The sequence below is a fragment of the Musa acuminata genome, chromosome BXJ3-2 (genome assembly GCF_036884655.1).
Source record: "Musa acuminata AAA Group cultivar baxijiao chromosome BXJ3-2, Cavendish_Baxijiao_AAA, whole genome shotgun sequence".
Taxonomy (NCBI): domain Eukaryota; kingdom Viridiplantae; phylum Streptophyta; class Magnoliopsida; order Zingiberales; family Musaceae; genus Musa; species Musa acuminata.
This window is the reverse complement of record NC_088350.1, coordinates 14645297-14663945: the sequence shown is the minus strand read 5'-3', so window position 1 is coordinate 14663945 and position 18649 is coordinate 14645297.

The following is an 18649-nucleotide window of genomic DNA, read 5'->3' as shown; positions in this document are numbered from 1 at the left end:
GATCCTAAAGTCACCGCTATTCAAGAGGCAAAAGATCTACGAAATTTCCCTCTTGAAGAACTAATCGGGTCACTAATGACCTATGAAATGACTTGTAAAGCTCATGAAGAGCAAGAAGACATCCTTCCAAAGAACAGGAAGGATATGGCACTCAAAACGTCAGAATGCCACTTGAGAGAAAACTCAAGTGATGAGGACTGTGATGATGACTTGGCACTTCTAACAAGAAAGTTTAAAAAGTTCTTTAAAAGAAACAAGTTTAAGAATGATGCAAAAAATAAACTTGAACCCAAAAAGGACCAAGTGATCTGCTATGAATGCAAAAAGCCGGGACACTACAAAAGTGATTGTCCCCAAGTCAAGAAAAGAACAACAAAGAAGAAGGCGCTCCAAGCAACATGGGATGATTCGAGCGCATCTGAGGAAGAGGAGTCCAACACCGAGCAAGTTGCTCATTACGCCTTAATGGCCATCGAAGACGAGGTAACAAATTCAATAGATGCTGATTTATCTTTCGATGAATTATTAAATGCTTTCAATGACTTATTTGACGAATGCAAGAGTATAAGTAGAAAATATAAATTGCTGAAAAAGATGCATGATAGTCTTACTTGTGAGTTTGATAAGTTAAAAGTCGAACATCATGATAGTTTAAATTCATGTATCAAATGTCATGATTTAGAAACTATGCAAAAAGAAAACCTGCTACTCAAGGACACCTTGAAGAAATTCGAGGTTGGTAGCAAGTCATTAAACATGATCCTTGCAAACAAGGGTCACATTCCAAAAAGGAGCGGGATTGGATTTGTGAGAAATCCTCACCAAAATCCAACCACCTTCATAAAAGGCTCCATCTTACATGTTCAACACCAAACCAAGTGCAACTTTTGTTGCAAATCTGGACACAAGACACATTGTTGTCCATTCAAGAAAATAAGCCCAAACAAATTAATTTGGGTTCCTAAAGGAACCATGATAAACTCTATGCAACATGATAGAAAATGTAGATCTATTTATGAGGCACCCAAAAGCAAATGGGTACCTAAACATCATCCTTTCTTGTAGAAAACTAAACAATCGCAAGCTAGGAGCAAGAAATGGTACCTTGATAGTGGATGCTCAAGGCATATGACCGGAGATCCATCTCAATTCTCTAAGCTCACTAGCATAGACGAAGGATATGTCACCTTCGGAGACAACAACAAGGGTAAAATCATTGGCAAAGGAACCATAGGTAACAAATCCAACCTCTCTATTGAAGATGTTTTACTAGTTGATGGTTTAAAACATAACCTCTTGAGCATTAGTCAATTATGTGATAAAGGATATATTATAAGATTTGAATCTAATGCTTGCATCATTGAAAAACCACACAAAAATATATCTATGATTGCATTAAAACAAAACAACGTATACACTATTGACATCAATGACTTATATGATGAAATGTGCCTTGCCGTTATGAATGGGGATGCTTGGCTATGGCATAGAAGATTAGGTCATGCTAGCATGAAACTAATCACTCAAGTATCATCTAGAGAACTTATAAGAGGAATTCCTCATATCAAGTTCATCAAAGATAATGTATGTGATGCTTGCCAATTAGGTAAGCAAATTAAGGGTAGCTTCAAAGCTAAGAATCAAATAAGCACCTCTAGGCCCTTACAATTGATCCATATGGACTTGTTCGGACCAATCTCTACATCGAGTCTAGGAGGTAGCAAATACGCCTTTGTCATTATTGATGACTATAGCAGATATACATGGACCTACTTCTTAAAACAGAAAAATGAATGCTTTAGATATTTTACCAAGTTTTGTAAACTTGTTCAAAATGAAAAGGGATCTATGATTTCGTCAATTAGAAGTGATCATGGTGGAGAATTTCAAAACCATGACTTCCAAGAATTCTGTGAACTCAACGGATATAACCATAATTTCTCTACTCCAAGAAATCCTCAACAAAATGGGGTAGTAGAAAGAAAAAATCGAAATTTACAAGAAATGGCAAGAACAATGTTGAATGAACATAGCTTACCCAAATATTTTTGGGCCGAAGCTGTAAACACTGCATGCTATATTTTAAATAGAGTCCTAGTAAGACCCTTACTCACCAAAACTCCTTATGAGTTATGGAATAACAAAAAACCCAATGTCTCATATTTCAAAGTCTTTGGGTGTAAGTGTTTTATCTTGAATGAAAAGGATAACTTAGGAAAATTCGATGCTAAATCTGATGAAGGAATCTTTCTTGGTTATTCTTCGGTTTCTAAAGCTTTTCGCATCTTCAATAAAAGAACCTTAATTATTGAAGAATCCATCCATGTTGTTTTCAATGAGATTTCAGAAATTAAGAAAAATGATCTTGATGATGATTTTGATTCCTTGAATTTAAACGAAACCCCATCTCCAACTAGCAACTTGGATGCATCCACTTCCGAAACATCCTTACCCAAGGATTGGAAGTATATAGATGCTCATCCTAAGGAGCTAATCCTAGGAGACACATCAAAGGGGGTTCAAACACGATCTTCTTTTAAAAACTTTTGTGCCAACGCCGCCTTTCTCTCCCAAATTGAACCCAAATGTGTTGATGAAGCCATGAAAGATGATTCATGGATTATCGCAATGCAAGATGAATTAAATCAATTTGAGAGAAATGAGGTGTGGACGCTTGTTCCTAGGCCAAATGACCATTTAGTTATTGGTACTAAATGGGTCTTTAGAAACAAGCAAGATGAAAATGGTATCGTGGTTAGAAACAAGGCTAGATTAGTGGCCAAAGGTTTCAACCAAGAAGAAGGTATCGATTACGAAGAAACCTTCGCACCTGTGGCTCGATTGGAAGCCATAAGGATGCTCCTTGCCTACGCCAGTTGCAATAATTTTAAGTTATTTCAAATGGATGTTAAAAGCGCTTTTCTAAATGGTTTCATTTCCGAAGAAGTTTATGTTGAACAACCCCCTGGATTTGAAAATAATGGCTACCCTAATCATGTGTTTAGACTAACTAAAGCTCTCTATGGTTTAAAACAAGCCCCAAGGGCTTGGTATGAGAGACTTAGTTCTTTTCTCATTGAAAATAATTTCATAAAAGGCAAGGTTGATACTACATTGTTTATCAAGAATTTTGAAAATAATTTTCTCATTGTTCAGATTTATGTTGATGATATCATCTTTGGCTCTACAAATGAATCTCTTTGTGAATCGTTTGGTAAAACTATGAGTCTTGAATTCGAAATGAGCTTAATGGGAGAATTAACATTCTTCTTAGGTTTACAAATCAAACAACTAAGCAATGGCATCTTTATTAGTCAAACTAAATATGCCATGAATTTATTAAAAAGGTTTAACATGAACAACTCAAAGGCCAGTAACACTCCTATGAGCACCTCCACTAAATTAGAAATTGATGAAAGTGGAGAAAGCTTTGATCAAAAAACTTATAGGGGTATGATAGGAAGTTTACTTTACCTCACTGCAACCAGACCAGACATCATGTTCAGTGTAGGACTTTGTGCTAGATTTCAATCAAACCCTAAGATGTCTCATCTCAAAGCAGTTAAAAGAATATTTAGATATCTTAATGGTACCACAAATCTAGGATTATGGTACCCAAAATCAGAAAATTTTGAGTTAATTGCTTATGCTGATGCTGACTTTGCTGGGTGTAGATTAGATAGAAAAAGCACATCAGGATCATGTCAATTTTTAGGACATGCCCTTGTTTCCTGGTCATCAAAGAAACAAAACTCAGTTGCACTATCAACAACCGAAGCTGAATATATTGCATCAAGTGCATGCTGTGCACAAGTTGTATGGATGAAAAATACCTTAGAAGATTATAAAGTTCATCTCAAAAATATTCCAATTAAATGTGATAACACAAGTGCAATATGCTTAACCAAAAATCCTATACAACACTCAAGAACAAAACATATTGATATTAGACATCACTTTATACGAGATCATGTCACCAATCATGACGTAACCATAGAATTCATTGATACTAAACATCAACTAGCTGACATTTTTACAAAACCTCTAAGTGAAGAACAATTTGATTTCATTAGAAGAGAGTTAGGAATGCTCATGTGTCCGAATAAATAAACTTGTTAGAATTATTTTTCGGACTATATTGAATGATCAGATCACATGAATGCCATTTTCTATGATTATATCTGTAACAAAATCTTGTCCAAATGCATCTTAGTTGTTCGAATGCTATAAAACAGATTTATTCGTACACTTTCATGAAAAATGAGTTTTTTTTAAATAAATCTGATAAAGTGATTCCTGAATATGTATGTCATTCTGTAATATCTTTACGGGTAAAATGAATTATAACAAAAGAGGGAAGAAGTTTTCAAAGCAATCTATGTAAAATCCCTCTATAAGCTTTCGTCTAAATTGGTCTTCCTTGTATAACAATGCTTTTTGTTGATGACAAAGGGGGAGAAATATATGAATTGATAAACACTGTGATTAGAAATACCTTGAGTGATGCTATAAATAATGTTTGCATAATGCCATCCTTGCATCACCAAGAGATATATGAAACATGTGCTATAGTTTGCATTATGTCTTGAGTTGATATCCTATTTTGTGAAGTAAATGCAAACTTGCTAGAATGATAATATGTGTGCATCATGTAATAGTCCTTCGAGCTTTAAATGATAATGTTCAATTACATGATGAATAGTCACAAACACTATCATACAAACTTGATGATGAATGTCAAGCTTTGACATCATCCTTGAAGAGATACATCATGATAGGTATCATGATGGGAGTATTGATAAGTTTAACTGATCTAACTTATCAATACGTCACTTGAATTCTTAGGTCTTGAATTCAAGGTTGACTTATCTCAACTATGGCATATAGACAGGGGGAGTTAAGGATAACTCTATTATCAATTGATTGTCATCATCAAAAAGGGGGAGATTGTTGAATCTCGGATTTTGATGATGAAGTCAATTGTCATTTGTTGTCTAATCTATGTGTTGAGATAAGTGTGCAGGATTAACTACGATGAAAGATAGACAAGCAGCAGGAGTTGCGCCGGAGTCAAGTTCATGATCACGTTGGGAGTTCGAGAGTTCGACGGAAGTACGGACGGTCGTCGGAGGTTCTGCGGGAACAGATCCGAGAAGTCCAGAAGCTTGCCAAGCGAAGCTCGTCGGAACTCGCCAAGTGGATCATCGCAAAGTCCAGGAGTTTGCCGGAAGTCCGCAGAAGCATCACCGAGGGTTCATCGGATGATCGACGGAAGTTCGCCGGAAACTCACCGGAAAAAGCAATTGACGTACCGAAGCAAAGCTGCAGAAATTGTCTTAGATTTAATCGTAGTTAGCACGGTGATTAAGTTAGAAATGGGAGGTGATCCCATTAGCTTAATCCTGGGGCAATTGGGCCCCTGAAGAACTCAAGTTGGGTCGAATGGTTCAACCCATTCGAACCCAAGAAGCTGTGGGAGGTGCAATCGCCCAGGCAGGGAGGTGCCACCGCCCAGGCTAAGTCTCCCAGCGAGACTGGGAGGTGCAACCGCTCCAGCCAGGCGGTGCAACCGCCCAGGGCTCAGTCTCCAAGCGAGACTGGGCGGTGCAACCTCCTCTGTCAAGCGGTAGCACCGCCTGAGCTCAAGTTTCGAGCTCTGCCTGGTGATGCAATCACCGAGCTCAGTCTTCGAGCTCTGGAAGAGAAGTACGACCTCTCTGGCCAGGAGATGCACAGCCTAAGCTCAGTCTTCGAGCTCTGGCAGAGAGGTGCAACCACCTCTGGCAAAGAGGTGCAACCACCTCTGGCAGAAAGGGGCGATCACCTCTGGCAGAGAAGAGAAACTTCTCTGGTTAGGAGATGCACCGCCTGAGCTCGGTCTTCGAGCTCTGGCAGGAAGGTGCAACCACCCCTGACAGAGAAGGTGCAACCGTATGAGCTCAGTCTTCGAGCTCTGCCAGGCGGTGCCACCTCTCCAGTCGAGAGGTGCAACCGCCTGAGCTCAGACTTCGAGCTCTGCCAGGCGGTGCCACCTCTCCAGTCAAGAGGTGCAACCGCCTGATCCCGGAATTTCGGGATTTGATCGTTTTGAGCTCGAAATTTGAATTGGGTTGGGGCCTATAAATACCCCACCCATTCAGCACTGAAAAGAAACAGACCAACACCGAAATCTTGATCTTTTCTGTGATTCTAAGAGCTCAAAAGTGTTGTAAAGCCTTTAAGTCTCCTCCTTCTGTTCTTCAAGTTTTCAGTTGTAAAGTGAGGAGAGAAAGGTCTGTAAAGGTTGTCTCCTGAGCCTGTTAAAAGGAGAGAAATTGTAAAAGGGCAGTTTGGCCTTCGCCCATTGAAGGAAGGCCCCTAGTTGACGTCGGCAACCTCGTCGGTGGAGGAAGCCAAAAGTGGAGTAGGTCAAGGCTGACCGAACCACTCTAAATCTCTGGTTTACATTTATTTTTGAGCACTTTATCATTACTGCAAACCTCCTCCATTACTACTGCACTCTGCGCTTTCACGAACAAGTTCTAAGTGCTGTTCTTCTGAATCTGCATTCAGACGTAAATTCGTATTTTCGTACATTACAGTTTACGTTTACGTTTGATTCTGCAGAACTGTCTTCCGTGCTTTTACGAAAGAGTTTCCTTGCAGTTTACACTTACATTTTGATCCTATTGATAACTGCAAACTGTCCTCTACAATTTTACGAACGAGTTTCAACATTTAGACGTAAAACTGCATTTAGACGTAAATCGGCTTTCCTCTCACAATCATCAGTTCTCAGTTCACGTTTACGTCTTGATTTCAACTGCATACTGCCTTCTGCGAGTATACAAACGAGTTTCAAAGTTTAGACGTAAATCTGCGTCTAGACGTAAAACAGCGTTTAGACGTAAATCTGAGTTTAGACGTAAATCTGCGTTTAGACGTAAAACTGCGTTTAGACGTAAATCTGCGTTTAGACGTAAAACTGCGCTTAGACGCAAACTGTGTTTAGACGCAAACTGCGCTTAGACGCAAACTGTGTTTAGACGCAAACTGCGCTTAGACGCAATCTGCGCTTAGACGCAAACTGCACTTAGATACAAACTGAGAATTAGCTTTTGCATCATAATAGTTTTTTTATTGAACGAACGCAGCTTTTGATTTTTAATCGCTGTAAGATTTCCGCTGCACTAATTCACCCCCCCCCCCTCTTAGTGCTCTCGATCCTAACAAGATGAACAAGTTGCAGATATCCTCACTAAGTCGCTTCTAATTCAAAAGCATATTTATTTCATGTCGTAAATCGGTGTATGTAACTATGAATCAAAGGGGAGTGTTGAGAATTGATTCATAGTACATATCTCGGTAATTATAATGTTTTAGGTAGTTATAAGCATGTTTTAAGAAGTGACCCATGATCTAAAAATTATAGGGTAATTCCTACACCTAACTCAATCATGGGTGACATGACAGAGTGAGGTAGTTATCACTAGGTCCTATAAATAGGATCATAGTTCATGAAGCAAGATAAGATGTATACACTTGAGAATATATTGTAAGTGTTCTATGTCAATCCTTTTATTTAAATACTACATCGATTTTCTTGATCGAAAGGATTCTTTTTAATTGTATCATAGTATTCTGTTTTTATCGTTTCCTTGCTCCTTCATCCTCAACACATTATGATCCCAACACCAGTGGCTGCACTTTCCTAAGCAACATCATCATCTCGTGCCAGAGGGATTACAACGTCAAGGTGATGCTCTACCTGAGCAGTGCCATCGGCAACCACCGCCTGGTGTCCAAGGAGGAAGCCAGGGAGGTCGCTCACTACATCTGGAATAATTTCTTGGGCGACTCTTCCTCCAACTAACCCCTCGGGAATGCCATGTTTGACGGCGTAGACTTCGACATCGAGGGAGGGAGTAGACGACCTTGCTCGCTACTTGAAGGCCTATAGCATGTCGGAGCGGAAAGTTCACCAAAGCATGACTCCACAATGCCCTATGCCCGACTATTTTCTCCAACTTGCGATCTACACCGGCCTCTTCAACTACCTGTGGGCACAGTTCTATAACAACTATTGCCAGTACTCCTCCGGCAACGCTGCCACCTTTGAACAGATACGGAACCGATGAACTTCCATGAATGTAAGCAAGGTGTCGAAGAGGCGAATAGTATCCACCTTTGTGGTGCATTTATTCCTTCTTGTAAAAATTTAATGTTTTCATGAATGTGTTAAAGCTTGCACTTTTAGTTAGATTCATGTGGATATCGAATAGAGCTTCTAATTGCCCTTATGAGATTCAACCCATGCAATTTCTTTTTTGCATTTTTGACTCATTGTTTTGTATGTATTCCTTCTATTTGATTGCAACATAGTGGTCATTAGCTTCTCATATCACCATAATGGTCATTAGCTTCTCATATCACCATAATACATACATGATGCTGAGATGGATGTTCAGTCTCATCATTACGATTTGAACCTTTTCGAATGCACCATTACGATGGGCTAAATCAATTTCTTTTTTTTCGGTCGTTGAATAACATTTCATGATCATCTTCTAGGAAACTTAGTGGTGGGAAGAAGGATTCATGTAGCTGATAAAAAATAGTTAAAAACAAGGATTAGTCATACTGCATGACATGTTTGCATAGGGTACATATTTTTCATGATTTCAGACTAAAAAGAATATTTGCATTGATTCAATTTGATGTAGATATACTTGTGTTCTTTTTTTTTTTTGGGTCAAGTAGTTAATTGACACATTGTGTCGTTGCAAAAGTTAGAAGCCTTCTACATTTGTTTTCTCTTTCCATCTGTAATTTTTCTGTAGGTGCGACCGTTCTGCTGCTCAATCTACAATAAAGTTTCCGCAGCTTGTAGTTTTGAGCCTTTACTAAGCTACCTATTTATGTGTTGACTTAACATTCATGCCTTATTGTATATTGTTCATGCTTTCCTAGCACATATGCATTAATTTAATTGAGGATGGACAGATTAGGAAGTTATGAAGTTACCTTGAGAAGTCAAGGTACAAAAGAGCTAAGGTTAACTCTGTTATCAATTGATTGTCATCTTCAAAAAGGGGGAGATTGTTGTATCTCGGATTTTGATGATGAAGTCAATTATCATTTGTTATCTAATCCATATGTTGAGATAAGTGTACAGGATTAACTACGATGAAAGTAAGACATGCAGTAGGAGTTGAGCCGGAGTCAAAGACTATGATCACGTTGGGAGTTCGAGAGCTCGACGGAAGTCCGGACGGTCGTCGGAGGTTCTGCGGGAACCAATCCGAGAAGTCCAGGAGCTTGCCAAAAGAAGTTCATCAAAACTCGCCAAGTGGATCATCGCAAGTCCAAGAGTTTGCCGGAAGTCCGTCGGAGCATCGTCGGAGGTTCGTCGGATGTTCGTCGGAAGTTAACCGGAAGCTCGCCGGAAGAAGCGATTGACGCACCGGAGCAAGCTGTAGTAAATGTCTTAAGAATTGTCGTAGTTAGCATATAGATTAAGTTAGGAATGGGAGGTGATCCCATTAGATTAAGTTCAAGGGCCCTTAACAGACCCAAATTGGGCTGAATGGACCAACCCATTCGGATTAGAATTCCTACTATGTGGTGGCACCGCCCAGGAGAGGGTCTCCCAGGAAAGTTGGATGGTGCAACCGCCCCAGGCAGGCGGTGGCACCGCCTAGGCTCAGTCTTTGAGCGAGACTGGGCGGTGCAACCGCCCCTGACAGGCGGTGGCACCGCCAGGGCTCAGTCTCCGAGCGAGACTGGGCGGTGCAACCGCCCCAGGCAAGCGGTGGCACCGCCAAGGCTCAGTCTCCGAGTGAGACTAGGCGATGCACCGCCCCTGTCAGGCGGTGGCATCGCCCAGAAGCTCAGTCTCCGAGCTGCCAGGCGGTTGTACCGCCCTAGTCAGGAGGTGGTACCGCTAGGACCCCGGAAATATGGGAAAAGACATTTTTGAACTCCAAATTCAAACTAATTTGGGGCCTGTATATACCCCACCCTTTCCTGCATGAAAGGGCACTGAAAATCCAATCTTACTATGTGATTTTTAGAGCTCAAAAGTGTTGTAAAGGCTAGAAGTTCTCCTCCCTCTTTTTCCAAGTTTTGATCTTTCAAGAGAGGAGAGAAAAGTTTGTAAGCGTTGTCTCCTAAGCCCGTCAAAAGGAATGAAACTGTAAAAGGGTGGTTGGCCTTCGCCTATTGAAGAAAGGCCTCTATTGGACGTCGATGACCTCATTGGTGGAGGAAGCCAAAAGTGGATGTAGGTCAAGATTGACCGAACCACTCTAAATCTCGGTTTGCATTTACTTTGAGTATTTTATCTTTACTGCAAACCTCCTCAATAGCTTACTGCCTTTTGCTCTTTTACGAACTCACTTTCAAGTTAAGTTTTCAAAAATGATTTTACATCGAAAATCGGTTTTATCGTACGAATATCATAATTCAGTTTGCGCTTACATTCCGATATCTATCTTAACTGCAAACTTCCTACCTTACTTTACTTCAAATACATTTCCGTAAGCTTTCAAAGTTATTATCTACACGAAACGACTTTTACATCGGAATCGGATTTCAACGTACGAACCCAGTTTTAATTATCGAAAGTTTTCCGCTACACTAATTCACACCCCCCCCCCTCTTAGTGCTCTTGATCCTAACAATTGGTATCAGAGCGGGGTTAACTCTCAAACGGATTAAAACCCAAGAGAGATGGCATACGCCGAAAACCAAGAGGGCCACTCTATTACACGTCCACCCATGTTCAATAGGACGGACTACACCTATTGGAAGACCCGAATGAGGATCTTCCTTATTTCAATAGATTTTGAACTTTGGAATCTTGTAGAAAATGGATTTTCGAAGTTTCTCTTCTAATGATTGATTGGAATGAATTGGAGAAGAAGACTTTCGCTCTTTAATGCAAAGGCTATGAATGCCTTATTTTGTGTGCTCGATAAAAATGAGTTCAATTGTGTTTCGGTTTGTGAAACTGCGTTTGATATTTGGCATACACTCGAAGTGACTCACAAAGGCACAAGTAGAGTGAAAGAGTCAAAAATCAATCTTTTGATACATTCTTTTGAACTTTTCCGAATGAAACCGAGCGAGACTGTTGGCGACATGTACACCCGTTTCACGGATGTCGTCAATGGTCTAAAAGGACTCGGCAAAAGTTTTCCGAATTTTGAGCTCGTAAATAAGATTCTAAGATCCCTTCCTAAGAGTTGGGACCCTAAAGTCACTGCTATTCAAGAGGCTAAAGATTTAAACAACTTCCCTCTTGAAGAACTAATCGGGTCATTAATGACCTATGAAATGACTTGCAAGGCTCATGAATAGCAAGAAGACATCCCTCCAAAGAACAGGAAGGATATGACACTTAGAACTTTAGATGACCACTTAAGAGAAAACTCTAAGTGATGAGAACTGTGACGATGACTTGGCACTTCTAACAAGGAAATTAAAAAAACTCATTAAAAGAAACAAGTTTGAAAGTGATACAAAAAATAAACTTGAACCCAAAAAGGACCAAGTTATTTGTTACGAATGCAAAAAGCCGAGACACTACAAAAGTGATTGTTCCCAAGCCAAGAAGAGAACATCAAAGAAGAAGGCACTCAAAGCAATGTGGGATGACTCGAGCGCGTCCGAAGAAGAGGAGTCCAACACTGAGCAAGTTGCTCATTACGCCTTAATGGCCATCGGAGAAGAGGTAACAAATTTAATTGATGCAGATTTATCATTTGATGAATTATTAAATGCCTTCCATGACTTATTTGATGAATGCAAAATAATTAATAGAAAATATAAATTATTAAAAAATAAGCATGATAGTCTTGTTAGCAATTTTGATAAATTAAAAACTGAATATCACGATAGTTTAGCTCAATATGAAAAATGCCATGATCTAGAAACTCTCCAAAAGGAAAACTTGCTACTTAAGGACACCTTGAAGAAATTCGAGGTTGGTAGCAAGTCTTTGAACATGATCCTTGCAAACAAGAGTCATGTTCCCAAAAGAAGTGGAATCGGATTTGTGAGAAGTCCTCACCAAAATCCAACCACCTTCATAAAAGGCCTTATCTTACATGTTCAACACCAAAGCAAATGCAACTTTTGTTGCAAACATGGATATAAAACGTATCATTGTCCATTCAAGAAAATTAATCCGAACAAACTGATTTGGGTTCCTAAAGGAACCATGATAAACTCTATGCAACATAATAAACAATGTAGATCAGTTTTTGAGGCACCCAAAAGTAAATGGGTACCTAAAAATTACCCCTTCTTATAGAAACATACACCATCAAAAGCTAGGAGCAAGAGATAATATCTTGCTTTTTGGGTACTCGATATTCATGACTCGAGATCCAAAAGAACACGTAATGCTCTCTAGCCTAAATAGTAAAGAGAGGATTATAAAATTAATATTGCAGAGTGATACTAATACAATCTTGTTTAATCCCTCAGATTTTGAAACTCATAATTCTCCCTTCACATACCCTCTGGGTTTCTGAACTCATCGAATTGATTTCTTCTTCGGATTCAACTATATCATTAACTTACGTCTTGCAAGTAAAGTTTGTCATAAACTTGCAAAGCTTACCAACTTGGATATTAAGTCATGAACATGTCTAAAATTGTGTATGACATTTAAAGTAGAATATGCGCATCACAAAATCTATTTTGAACATATGAAATTTCTCATCTTGAAATGGAAACTCTTACGTAATTACAAAAGTAAAGTTGATTGCTCCATAAATGAAACCTCTCCTCAAGATTAAAAACATCCAAATCCATTCATACAGCCCCCAAACAAGTGCTCGCCGCCTGTAGGCGGTGGCACCGCCCAACTGGCGATAGCACCGCCGGCTATCACGGGTTGCAAGCGGTTGCACCGCCCGCAATCTTGCCCCTTTTAAACCGAGCTAGGGCCGGTGGTGGAACCGACCCCAACTTACTCCCTTCCCCTCTTTACACCACCAAAGCTTCTCCACCTTCATTTCTCCCAAATACTCCTCGTTTCAAAGCAAAAGATCAACAATCTCTCTTTCTCTTAAGGATCTCACTTAAGGTATTCTCTAAGAACCCTTTAAATTCTATTTTTGAGTCATTTACTCTTGCTCATTACTATCTTCTTAAATAGCAGTAGTTGTGGGCTTTAGAAGATCCTCTAGGGACAAAGGGAAGAGGAGATTAGAAGAAGACTTTGATATTACCCTTTTCGATTCAAAATATCATGCTAAAAAATTTTCTTCCTTCGAATTTAGAAGTGTCAATAAGGGAAAACATGTAGATCTAGATGAACTAAGAGACTTAGAGACAATCCAATGGTTTGCAAACTTAGATCTACTACCAATTTTATAAATTAGTGAATCCATCTATCCAAGACTTGTTAGATTGTTTTACAACAATCTATAAGTAGATGAAGAAGAAAGAATGTCTACCTATCTCCTAGGACAATACATCTCCATTACGGATAGATTCATTTGCGACATGATAGGCATTCCTGTAAAAAATAGAGGTCTTTATTTTAGAGGATCGTGGGATAATGAAACAATTAGGACAACATATGTTGAAGCCTTAGGAACAATGTTCGGTAATCCCAACTTAGTGATAGTTCCAAAAAACTGTGAACATCTACTACCACTAAACACTAAGGTACTTCATCATATCATAACTAGCATCATTCTCCCTAAACAATACCATCATGATGAAGTAAGTCAAATGGAATTAGAAACCATGTATTGGATCATGAAAGGACATAACATCTGTTTTGGTTACCTTATCCAACAAAACATGATAGAACTATCTAAGAAAGACATGATGCTTCTATATGGTGGTATAATCACTAGAATACTTAAAGCCTACAATATTCCAATACCACCCGACGAAGAAGTGATGAAAGTAGACAGGTTTAGCATAATAAATAAAAATCTACTTCACCGATTGAGATGTTTTTATAGAAACGGTAATTGGGTTAGAATGCCTAGAAGAACCGATCCCCCTCAACCTGAACTAGAACCCGAAACACCAGTCTTTAGGGGTACTCAATCTCCTCCGATCTGTCCCTTTGAGGAAATACATCCATTTGAGCAAGCTCCTACATCATCTATCGAAGACATTGGAATTCGGATGGACCGATTTGAACAAAGACAAGATCGGCTTGAACATCGACAAGATCAAATCCTATCTGAACTGCAGCAAATTCATCGACAATTTGACTCTTTATTTAGGCACTTTAATTTTTCACCCCCTGAATAAGCTTGTATATGTGGACACAATCACCTCTTGTTGTAACAATTACGTTCTTGTAAACTCTTTGTGTTACTCACCTTGATCACAATGTCTTGATGACTACTAATCTTTGATATGGTTACTTGATGTATTAATTGGTGAGAATATGCAAGGTTACGTTGCTCAATCTCGTTACTCATTGTCGGATTTCATGTTGAAATTAAATGTTTCTATAATGCCTACTTTGAAAACCTTATGTCTTGGTTTCCATGATAAATGTGATTTGAGAAAGTAATATAGCCATGAAATTGATGTGTCATTTCCATGATGTTAATGTGACATAATATTACCATAATGTTGATGTATTGCCATAATACTAAGCATCAACTAGCTGATATTTTTACAAAACCTCTAAGCGAAGAACAATTTGATTTCATTAGAAGAGAATTAGGAATGTTAATGTGTCCGAATGCATAAACTTGTTAAAATCATTTTTCGGACTTTATTGATTGAATGATCAAATCACTTGATTGCCATTACATGCCTAAAATTATATGTTGAAAATTATGTTTTTTGGATACAAAAATTTTCATAACAATGAGTATGTTTTGTCTTCATGATTGTATTTGAAAATCTATAGTATAGTCTTGTCCGAATGCATGAAAGTGCTAATTTTATTTTCGGATTCTCTTAACTAGTGGTATCCTAACAATCGGATTTTCTTGATACATTATCCTTTTCCGAACTTAATAAGCATATGTATATCGAGTTTGATTCTCATCATTGATTTTTGACATATGGAATCAACTAGCAAAAACATCTCTCATACACTTATCATGTGAAAAATATTTCTTTTGAGAAATGAATTTGATTCCTGCGTGTAAATTCCTTTTTGAAATATGGATGATAGTATTTTTACTTGTAAGGATTTATTTCACATACATGTCTTGATCCTTGTAAAAATGGAATATGATTTAATCTCTCATCGATTTTAACTTCATTCAAAGTAAACTCACAAATAGCTAGTATCACAAATAGCCTTCCTCCTTTATGCAAAAAGATAATAACAAATGAAAAGGAAGAAGTATTAAAAGCTATCTCCATGTCATGTTTTCCTTGAGATATTTGCATAATTAGTATCCTATCACTCACTGTTGGAAAATGACATGAACCTAGTTATGGCATAAATAAAACCGCACTTATGCTTAAAAATTGTTTATATCGTTTTCCTTTTTGTTGATGACAAAGAGGGAGAAATATATGAATTGATGCTATGATTATGCCATGCTTGCATCATCGAAAATATATGAATCGATGATAACTATGATTGCCATATTTGCATTATGCCATGTTTGCATCATATTAAGATATCAAGAACTTGCATCGTAATTTTATATGTTGATATCTTATGTTGAATTGCTACAATCATTCATATTTGAAATGTAAAATTTGAGAATGGATATCAAGTCTTGACATCATTTTCAGTAAGATACATCATGATAGGAATCATGATGGGAGTAATTGATAAGGTTAAGAGTTCTTAACTTATCAATAAGTCTATTGATTTAAAAGGCCTTGAATTTAAGAATGACTTATCTCAAGTATGGCATATAGATAGGGGGAGTTAAGGTTAACTCCGTTATCAATTGATTGTCATCATCAAAAAGGGAGAGATTGTTGCATCTCAGATTTTGATGATGAAGTCAATTGTCATTTGTTATCTAATCCATATGTTGATATAAGTGTGCAGGATTAACTACGATGAAAGTAAGACCTGCAGTAGGAGTTGAGCCGGAGTCAAAGACTATGATCACGTTGGGAGTTTGAGAGCTCGACGGAAGTCCGGACGGTCGTTGGAGGTTCTGCGGGAACAAATCCGAGAAGTCCAAGAGCTTACCAAAAGAAGCTCGTTGGAACTCGCCAAGTGGATCATCGCAAGTCCAGGAGTTTGCCGGAAGTCCGTCGGAGCATCGCCGGAGGTTTGTCGGATGTTCGTTGGAAGTTCGTTGGAAGCTCGTCGGAAGAAGCGATTGATACACCGGAGCAAGCTGTACTAAATGTCTTAAGAATTATCGTAGTTAGCATGTAGATTAAGTTAGGAATGGGAGGTGATCCCATTAACTTAATCTGGGGGCAATTGGGCCCTTGACAGACCCAAATTGGGCCGAATGGACTAACCCATTTGGACCAGAATTCCTACTAGGCGGTGGCACCGCCAGGGTCGGCGGTGGCACCGCCCAGGAGAGGGTCTCCCAGGAAAGCTGGGCGGTGCAACCGCCCCATGCAGGCGATGGCACCGCCAGGGCTTAGTCTCCGAGCGAAACTAGGCGGTGCAACCGCCCCTGTCAGGCAGTGGCACCGCCCAGAAGCTCAGTCTCCGAGCTGCTAGGCGGTTGTACCACCCCAGTCAGGAGATGGTACCGCCAGGACCTCGGAAATTTGGGAAAAGACATTTTTGAGCTCCAAATTCAAACTAGTTTGGGGCCTATATATACCCCACCCTTTCCAGCATGAAAGGGCATCGAAAATCCAATCTTACTCTGTGATTTTTAGAGCTCAAAAGTGTTGTAAAGGCTAGAAGTTCTCCTCCCTCTTTTTCCAAGTTTTGATCTTTCAAGAGAGGAGAGAAAAGTTTGTAAGGGTTGTCTCCTAAGCCCGTCAAAAGGAGTGAAACTATAAAAGGGTAGTTGGCCTTCACCTATTGAAGGAAGGCCTCTAGTGGACGTCGGTGACCTCGTTGGTGGAGGAAGCCAAAAGTGGATGTAGGTCAAGATTGACCGAACCACTCTAAATCTCGGTTTGCATTTACTTTGAGCATTTTATCTTTACTGCAAACCTCCTCAATAGCTTACTGCCTTCTGCTCTTTTACGAACTCACTTTCAAGTTAAGTTTCCAAAAACGGTTTTACGTCGGAAATCGGTTTTATTGTACGAACATCATATTTCAGTTTGCGCTTACATTCCGATATCTATCTTAACTGTAAACTTTCTACCTTACTTTACTTCAAATACATTTCCGTAAGCTTTCAAAGTTATTATCTGCACGAAACGACTTTTACGTCGGAATCGGATTTCAACGTACGAACCCAGTTTTAACCGTCGAAAGTTTTCCGCTGCACTAATTCACTCCCCCCCTCTTAGTGCTCTTGATCCTAACAATATATGCATTAATTTAATTAAGGATGGACAGATTAGGAAGTTATGAAGTTACCTTTAGAAGTCAAGGTACTGAAGAGCACTTAAATAATGTGTAGGTGAAATCTCAAGGAATCATTTCTTCTATGCAAGCATTTTTGTTGTCCCTGTGATGTGTATTGTAAGAGAAGATACACAGTGGATCCTCTTTGGCTTCTAAATGTTGTCCGCAATACTTTTCACCATGTTTTGAGCAACTTCCTGGGTTTATAAGACTTGTTTCTACAAGAGGATGATGATGCAGAGTGCTTGCTAATGTTTTCATTGCTAATACCATACAAATGCTCGGTAAAGCTGAACCTAATGCATTGATTGTGAGGTATTCTGCCATGCTCTCCCTGGGCATGTGCCATCGGCAACTACCGCCTGCTGTCCTAGAAGGAAGCCAGGGAGATCGCCCACTACATCTGGAACAATTTCTTGGGTGGCTCTTCCTCCAGGAAAGGCGGTTCAGACCACCATGTGGATAAATTTTCACATACTCAGTTCATACCACGCATAGACAAGATGGAGGACAGACGATCCGAGCACACGTAGTTCTTAACCTCGGAACTGTAGCCATAGTGAACATTGTTGTATCTATTCCACAACATAATTTGTTAGTTTGATAAGTCTCATATAGTTCCATATCAGGAAAGTCAAGCTTGTTATCTCCTATTGCAATTATAAATAAGGGCCTGGACTTTGAAGCTAGATGCACCACAAGAAGCACCATAAGAAAAATCTAATTGTTTGCTTTGGACTTTTCTTGTTTAGTAGTTTCAGGTATTTTATGACCTAGGAGCATTTTCGTAAGGCATTTATAATTATCCCTTTTATAGTAAAGTTTTGCTCCTTCGTCGTCCGTGGATGTAGGTTAACTGATTGAACTATGTAAATATGGTATTCTTGTCTCTTTTATTTTTCTACTTTATTATCTTTATTGGGTAACCAAATTACCCTTCGGTAAATTTATTGGGGCCAGCTTTAACAAACTGGTATCAGAGCATGATTTTGGGATCTTTTGGCAACGATGACAATAATAAAGATCGTTATCGAGAAATTCGATAGAAATGTCAACTTCGGCATGTGGCAACTTAAGATGGAGGCTATTCTGGTTCAAGACGGAGTTGATTTGGCACTATAAGGAGCTGAGAACATTCCAGATGATACGTCAAAGGAAAATCTTGCGGGTATAGATAAGAAAGCCTGATCAAGCATTATTCTAAATCTCTTT